General features: G+C 38.7%; 1 pseudogene across 1 annotated transcript; it reads right to left on the minus strand.

The window, feature by feature from the left end:
- Positions 1 to 2,317: 2,317 nt before the first annotated feature.
- On the minus strand, positions 2,318 to 7,876 carry LOC143380183 (activated RNA polymerase II transcriptional coactivator p15 pseudogene; annotated as a pseudogene). Its single transcript, XR_013088596.2, has 2 exons — positions 7,645 to 7,876; positions 2,318 to 4,812 (listed from the first exon to the last, which is right to left on the minus strand). The product of XR_013088596.2 is annotated as an activated RNA polymerase II transcriptional coactivator p15 pseudogene (transcript).
- Positions 7,877 to 8,274: the final 398 nt, after the last annotated feature.

The raw sequence follows: 8,274 nt of genomic DNA on the forward strand, positions 1-8,274 counted from the left end.
CAAAAATAATGTAGGCAAGTTAGAAAATCTCCTGTCTTTCTTGGCATTATATTCTAATAGGGAATGAAAGACAATATACTAACCAAACCATATCAGAGAGAGGTAAGGACTCAAGAAAACTGAAACAAGACCAACTGATAAAAGGTAACTGGGTAGCTCCTTAGAATGGATGGACAGGGAAGTACTCTCTAAGGAGGTGACATGAATGATAAGATGAAACAGCCAAGTGAAGAGCACTACAAAAGCACCTCATGAGAATAATCAGCTGGACAAAGGTCTGAAGTAGAACTGCAGATGTTCTGAGGGTGTGGCAGGAGAGTAGTAAGGAAGAAGCAAAGTGGGAGATGAGGTCAGAGAGGCGACAGTGGGAGGCTGAGGCAGAATGATCTCAAGTTCCAGGCCCCCTGAGCACTAGAGTGAGATTCTGTCTCAAAATAAAATTTTAAAAGAGCTGGTAATGATCCCAGGTTCAATCCCCAGTACTGGGAAATAAAGGGGGTGCCTAGTAGGATGACTTCTGGTCATTGGGGGCATGGGATTGATGTGGACAAAGGGGCCTAATACCTCCACTTCCCTCCCTTTCTGTCTCTCATTCATCCAGGTCATGAGGTAAGCAGCTTGTTCCACCATACACACCCTTCCATCATGGGCTGCTTTGCCATCTGACTAAGGACTGAAACCTCCAAAGCTATGAAACAAAACAAACCTTTTCTCTTTATAAGGTGATTATCTCAGGTGTTCCTTACAGTAACAGAAAGCTAATAATACTTCACATTCCTCCTGGTGTTACACCTACTGCCTTTGAAGGACATGAAAATGACAAACCTCCAAAACAGTGTGGCCTTTGAAGAAGATGGGGGGAAAAGGCACCACATTAATAACAATGATCTTTCCCAATACATCCTTGCCCAGAGACAAGATAATCCCTAGTCAGGAAGCAAACATCACCCAATGAAAAGACAAACCCTGGAAAAGGGCAAGCATTGATCCTTTCCTAATATATCATTTCTCAGTGGTAGTACAATAGACCCTCCATTATTGTCCTGTAAAAACATTGCTTAATTAAAAAAATCTATTTTTTCAACCTTTTTCCTGAATTCCCACATCATATTAAAGTCTTCAAAGGCTAAGTCACCTCCCAGGGTGTAACCTATATAAGTCCAGACTGCTCCTGTAATGGGTGGCCATTTTCTAACCAGAAAGTCTGCCATCTTGTGCCTCACTCCACATCTGAATAAAGGCTTTGCTGCATTCACGAGGTCTGCACCCTTCTGCACCATTTTGTGGTTATACCCTTAACCTATAGTAGCTGTGGATACCCTTGATTTCCCAGAGAGCTTATGGAATAATTTGGCTTGCAGATACTCACTGTATTTCCTTAGTCTCATATTACATACCAGTATTATAGAAGTAAGGTATCTGAGGTATGCAATTGAGATAAAAAGGAAAAAAATCTTTAAAAAGTTTACATAGTCCAAGTCATACCTTTATACTGCCAAACATTCCACAATTCCTTCTCAGCTAAGCATTACCCCACACAAGCATCAAAAAATTATATTCCATAATTAGCATTAAAAGAGATGGGGAAAATAGGTCTATAACTGCAATATGTATTTTTATATATGAGCAATTTTTTCTATATATGCGCTTGTCTTTCTGTGAATTCTTTTTTTAAAGAGCTTTCACAGTTTTTATTAAATCCTAGTCTAGTTTAAGAATTTCTGATTTTACAGACATCATCCCATGGTAAACTTGTTTACTAAGGGAAAGCTAATCAGACATCTAATCATTATTTTCTGTACACTAAGCAGTAAGATAACTACACAGAACACTATGAGGTAATGACATACACTTGGTTAAAGTTTTCACACAAGCCAATACCAAACTGTGTCTGCTCTAATAATTACTACAGATTTAGTGATTATAGTTCCCTTATTTTAATTATAAGTACTTTATTGAACTAACATTTTGACAGTTTCCACAAACTTTTTAAATTAGCATAATATATTCAATGAAAAATGTGAAATAAAAATAAAGAAATTATTATTAAGTGAAAATGAATTTTTTAAAAAGTGACTGGGACAAATTTTGACATTTAGCTGGAATAGATCATGGATTTCACAAATCGAATGTTAAAAAATTCAATGCAATACAAATATTTTTCATGTAAAAACTAAATTAAAACTAATTGGTCTATAAAACTGTTAATTTTGGCCTTAAAGAGTATCTAGTCTTTTGATCAAAAAAGGACACAACAGTTAAGATTGTAATTACTTGATTTTATTTTACACTAGATGGTGGGCACAAAGCAATCCTCTTTAATAAAGTTGACAATTAGCTTCACTCAGAACATTTTTAATAATGCACATTAAAAAAGTATTCATCTTACAAATTGTTCTGCAATCTAAATATACAATACCTTGGAAAACAACGTTTAGAAAACAAGTCAATGTAAAAAGACAGATTAAAACAACCAGAACAGTACAGGATTCATATGGCTCAGATTTTACAGTTTTCTTCCTGCACCATCTGTTGGAGGCTGCCACCAAGTCAAGCTGGCGCCTGGCAGTTTGCCAGGAGGAGTGGTTTGTGAGGCAATGCCACCGAGCCATCAAGATGGTGGGGACTCCTTATTGGCTGATTGCTGTATCTGTGGGGGAGTAATGCTATGATTGGATGATGCTGATTGAGTCATGCTTTATGTAAATCGGATATATATACCACTGTTGTTCCGCAATAAAGCAGTTCCCGCTTCAACTTTCATAAGTTGCTTGTCACCTCCCGGTTATTTTGCCCAGCTGGACTGTGGTACCATCAATGTCAGAAATCTGTTCCTTCAGCTGGCTCCACTTCTTAGGATTTAAAGAAATGGTTTTCTTCCTGGCTTCATTTCATCTTCTGGATCCACCCAATATTCTCTAATATCAACTAGAATTTTCCCTTTAAAATCCCAAGCACTGATGTACCTCATTTACCAATCTGAAACATATTATCATCTCTGCTGCTGCTGCTCTGCTTACAAGATGACAGAGCTCTCGAAGTTTTACCAGTCTTTTGCTTTTTTTAAAGGTTTTTCTGGAGCAACTTGCTTTTTCCTCTTTAACTTTTTCTCAACTTCAAGGTCAGAATCACTTCCCGATGAGCTTGAAGTAACAAGTTCCTTTGATTTAGGCACTGCTCTGCTTCTGTAGTCGGCAGTCTTCTGTTTGCTGGCTCGCGACTGACAGAGCTTCCTGTGGGTTCTTGACATTGTGAATCACACACTATCTACACACTGTCTCTAAAGAAGTCCACAAATAGATCAATCTAGGTGCTCTCAAAAGTTTACCACTGGGCTGGGGTTAGGGCTCAGTGGTACAGCACTTGACTAGCTTGTGTGAAGTACTGAGTTCACTTCTCAGCACTAAATGTAAATAAAGAAATTAAGTAAAGGTTCATCAACAACTAACAAAATATTTTTTTTAATAAAAATTAACAAAATGCTGGGCTGATAAACCCAGCCTAATTCCACCTTAAGTTTAGGAGCCATCTCGTCCCAAAGTCATGAATAGTTAATTTCTGTATTACTATAAATTATTGTGATTTCTAAACTTGTTTGGAATTCCTGCCATGCCTTGAACTCACCCATGCCTGGCTCCCTTGGAACAGATAACAACCCTTAATGAAACCTCAGTGGAGCCTCATAAATTCTGATGTTGGGATCTAAATTTATTCCCCAACTTGAAATGTTAAGCCATGTAGATCATTAACCTACTACCTGCCTTTGTATTATGCTTGTCAAACTCCTTTTATCTGTAAGTTCCCAGGACGCCCCCCCCCCACCTTTTCAAGTGTTTGTGCTTTAAAACTATCATCCTAGAGACCTGGGGTACTGATTTCTAGCCCGAATTTGGGGATAGACAGTCCTGGCCTGTTGGGGACTGCAAATCAAGTCAAGATGGTGCCTGGCAGTTTGCTAGGAGGAGTGGTATATATACCTCTGCTGTTTTGCAATAAGGCAGCTCCTGCTACCTTGTGTGCCTGCTACCTTGAGTTCCGGCACAGTTCCCTCTGAGTTCCTTCGCAATAAAGCAGTTCCTGCTTCAACCTTCAAGTTGCTTGTCACCTCCTGGTTATTTTGCCCAGCTGGACTGTGGCATATGGTGGCCCATACGGGGAGCTCCAGGACGCTTCAGAGTAAGTGACAAGGTAAACTGCTCGCCCCTGAGCATAGGGTGAGAGGATGGGTGACCATTTCAAGAAACAGTGTGTTCTTGTTTTGTTTTTGTTTCATTTTTAGGCTGCTGGTCCCTAGAAATAAATAGGACGGGAGAAAAGCTGATCGCCCCTGAGGAACAGATAGGGCGAGAAAACGGATGGACATTTCAAGAAAATAGAAAAATTGATACAATGTGTTTTTGTTCTGTATTTGTTTCGGTTTTGTTTTGTGTTATCTTAGTGGGTTGTGTTATTTTTGTTACAGAAATATGGGTTCAGAAGTTAGTAAGAACCAAACTGAAAGGGTGTTAAGTAAATTGCTAAAGGAAGGAGGCACCCCAGTAAAGCCAAGAATAGTTAGAGCATACGTTGATACGATACAAAAATGTATCCCATGGTTCTTTAAGGAGGGGTTGTTAAATATATCACAATGGGACCATCATGGTGAAGATTTTAAAAAGATAGAAAAGAAAAGCCCAGGAACTCTGCCAGTTGGCACATTACCATTATGGACGTTGATATGATCTTGTTTGCTTAGTCCAAAGTCTTCAGTTCAGACTATGGTAGAGGAAGGAGAAGTCATCTTAGATCAAGTAAAAGAGGATGTCTCTCGAGCTAATCAGAAAGGGGAAGAAAGTTTAGAGGAGGAAGGGCTATCAGGGGAGAAATTACAACAGGAGGCTACTACTAACACCTTTCTATAATCAGAGGGCGTTAAGTATTCAACCAACAGCTCCACCTATGTATATGGGGACAACATAGTTGATAGATGGGATCCTGAGACAGGACCTCGAAGATTAGCATATCCTGTACTTGAGGATGAGGGAGAGCAGTGATATCACCAGGTTTTGGATTTTAAAACTGTAAATCAGTTAAAAGAAGCTGTAGCAGCCTATGGTCCTCAAGCCCCTTTTACCATAAGCATGGTTGAATCCATTGCAAATTATAACTTGACACCAGCAGATTGGGCTAGCATGTGCAAAGCTGTGCTAAATGGAAGACAATATCTGTTATGGAAAGTTGCTAATCAGGAATTGTGTATGGAGACTGCCAAGTGAAATGCAGCAGCTGGGTATCCACAGAGAAATCTAGCTATGTTGCTAGGAGAGGGACCTTATGAGGGTCAGCAGCAACAAGCTGGATATGATCCTGCCATATACTTACAAATCGCTTCAGCTGTGGTTAGGGCATGGAAGACTTTACAAGGACAAGGAAATTTACAAGGTCAATTATCTAAGGTAATACAAGGAGCTAATGAACCTTACGCTGAGTTTGTGGATAGGCTTATACAAACAGCAAGCAGAGTCTTTGGGGATGTAGAACAAGCAATGCCATTAATAAAACAACTAGCCTACAAACAGGCCAATAGATGGTGTAGGGAAGCTATTAGACCTTGGAAATATAAAGACTTAAATGCATACATTAAATTGTGTAGAGATATTGGTGAACCAGTGGTACAGGGGCAAGTCTTGGCAGCTGTAGTACAACAGGCTTTAGGTGCCAGGTCAAAAGCATGTTATAATTGTGGTCAAGCAGGACATTTTAGAAGGAATTGCCCCATAGGAGGAGGGTTTAAAACAAGTAACAAAACTGGGTATGATCAAAAAAGAAAAATACTAGGTGTTTGCCCACGATGTCGTAAAGGAAAACATTGGGCTTATGAATGCCATTCTCAGATTACTGTAGAGGGTACTCCATTGCCAAAAAACAGACAAGGGGGCCCAATGCCCCAGGGCCCACGACTACAAATATACAGGGCATTGAAGGAACCCAGCAATACCATCAGGGTAGTGCCCAGGACACATTATCCGTTAACTCCCTTATCAGACAAACCAGAGGAAGCACAGGATTGGACATCTGTGCCTCCACCAGAGCAGTACTAACTCCAGAGATGGGAGTTCAAATCATTCACACAGGGTTAAAAGGACCTCTTCCCCAAGGAACAGTAGGCTTATTATTAGGACGCAGTTCTTCTACTCTAAAAGGACTTATGATAAGTCCCGGGGTAATTGATCCCGATTATGAAGGTGAGATAAAAATTATAGCTAGTTCTTCAGGGGTATCTCAGTAATTTCACCAGGAGATAGGATTGCATAGTTATTAATACTACCCAGTTTGCATGACAAATTTTCTAGTCATACTGTAGAAAGAGTTTCCAAAGGATTTGACTCCACAGGTATAGATTGGGCTATGCTTTCTTTAAATTTAGATTCTCACCCTATGATAAAGTTAACTATTCAAGGGCATGATTTCAATGGATTACTAGACACAGGTGCAGATCTTAGCATCATCTCTCGTCAAGAATGGCCAAAAGATTGGCCTTTACAACAAGCCACTCAAACGCTTCGAGGCCTAGGAGTGGCGACTAATCCCCATAGAAGTGAGATGGTATTAAAATGGAAGGATCCTGAAGAATGTGAAGGAACTATACAGCCATATGTATTGGATCATCTTCCTATGGGGATGAGATGTTCTAGGTCAATTGGGATTAAAATTAACAAATAACATTCCACATATCAATCCAAATGCGCCCACTATTATGGCTGGACAAGGTTTTAGGAAAGGAAAAGGATTAGGAGAACAAGGACAAGGTATAGCGGCACCAATACAAATAGATCAAGGAATAAATAGACATGGATTGGGTTTTCGGGAGGGGTCACTGTGACAATAAAAATTACTTGGAAAACAGAAAGGCCAGTATGGGTTCCTCAGTGGACCCTGACTAAAGAAAAGATACAAGCAGCCCATGACCTGGTCAATTAACAATTAGCGGAGGGACATATACAACCTTCTGTATCTCCCCATAATACTCCCATTTTTGTTATTAAAAAGAAATCTGGCCAATGGAGATTATTTGAAGATCTAAGAGCTATTAATAATGAGATGGTTATCATGGGACCTGCTCAATCGGGGATTCCTCAATTGTCTGCTTTGCCAAAAACCTGGTATGTTTTAGTTATAGATATTAAAGATTTTTTTTTTCCATTCCAATTCATCCTAAGGATAGTCCACGTTTTGCATTTACTGTCCCTGCACTGAATCATGAAGGTCCTGATCAGAGATATGAATGGAAAGTACTCCCTCAAGGGATGGCTAATAGCCCTACTATGTGTCAAATTTATGTTAACAAAGCAATCCAGCCATTAGAAATCAAAATCCTGAACTACAAATATTTAATTATATGGACGATGTATTATTAGCATACAAAGATAAAAACACATTGCTAGAATGTTATGCCACACTTACAAACTTATTAAAAAATTATAATCTAGAGATAGCAATAGATAAAGTACAATTAAATTTTCCAATTAATTATTTAGGAGTTCTATTATCCTCGATCATGGTCCGTCACCAAAAATTCAAATACGAGTATATCAACTTAAAACACTAACGACTTTCAAATATTATTAGGAGATATAAATTGGATAAGGCCTTATCTAGGCATACCAACAGGAGAGTTGGGACCTTTATTTGATATCCTAAAAGGTCCATCGGATCCAAATTCACCCCGCATGTTAACGCCTGAAACAAGAAAGACATTAAAACTCATTGAAACATATATGGAAAATATGCATCTGGATAGAATTGATATAAGTTTGCCTCTGTTATTTATTGTATTACCAACTAAAAATATTCCTACAGGAGTATTTTAGCAAGAAGGTCCATTATTATGGATACATTTATCTTATTCTCCTAACACCATTCTTACTAGGTATCCTGAGGCTGTAGGACAATTAATACTCAAAGGAATAAAAGCAGCAAAGAGAGTGTTTGGAATTTCTCCTAATAAAATTATTACTCCATATACTATGGAGCAAATTAATGAGTTAGCTAATGAGTTAAATACTTGGGCAATAATCATGCGCAAATCTATTTGTTCATTTGATAACCACTTACCATCTAATCCTTTGTTGTCTTTTTGGTCCTTGCATCCTGTAGTTTTTCCAAAAATGACAAGAAAAACACCTATCATGAATGCTCCAAGAATATATACCGATGGGTCAAATAATGGTACAGCAGCAGTAGTTACTCCTGATCAAGCTTTTAAATTTTTAGTACCCAAACAATCATCTCAAA

This window comes from Callospermophilus lateralis, chromosome 14, assembly GCF_048772815.1.
Source record: "Callospermophilus lateralis isolate mCalLat2 chromosome 14, mCalLat2.hap1, whole genome shotgun sequence".
In the NCBI taxonomy this organism is placed as follows: domain Eukaryota; kingdom Metazoa; phylum Chordata; class Mammalia; order Rodentia; family Sciuridae; genus Callospermophilus; species Callospermophilus lateralis.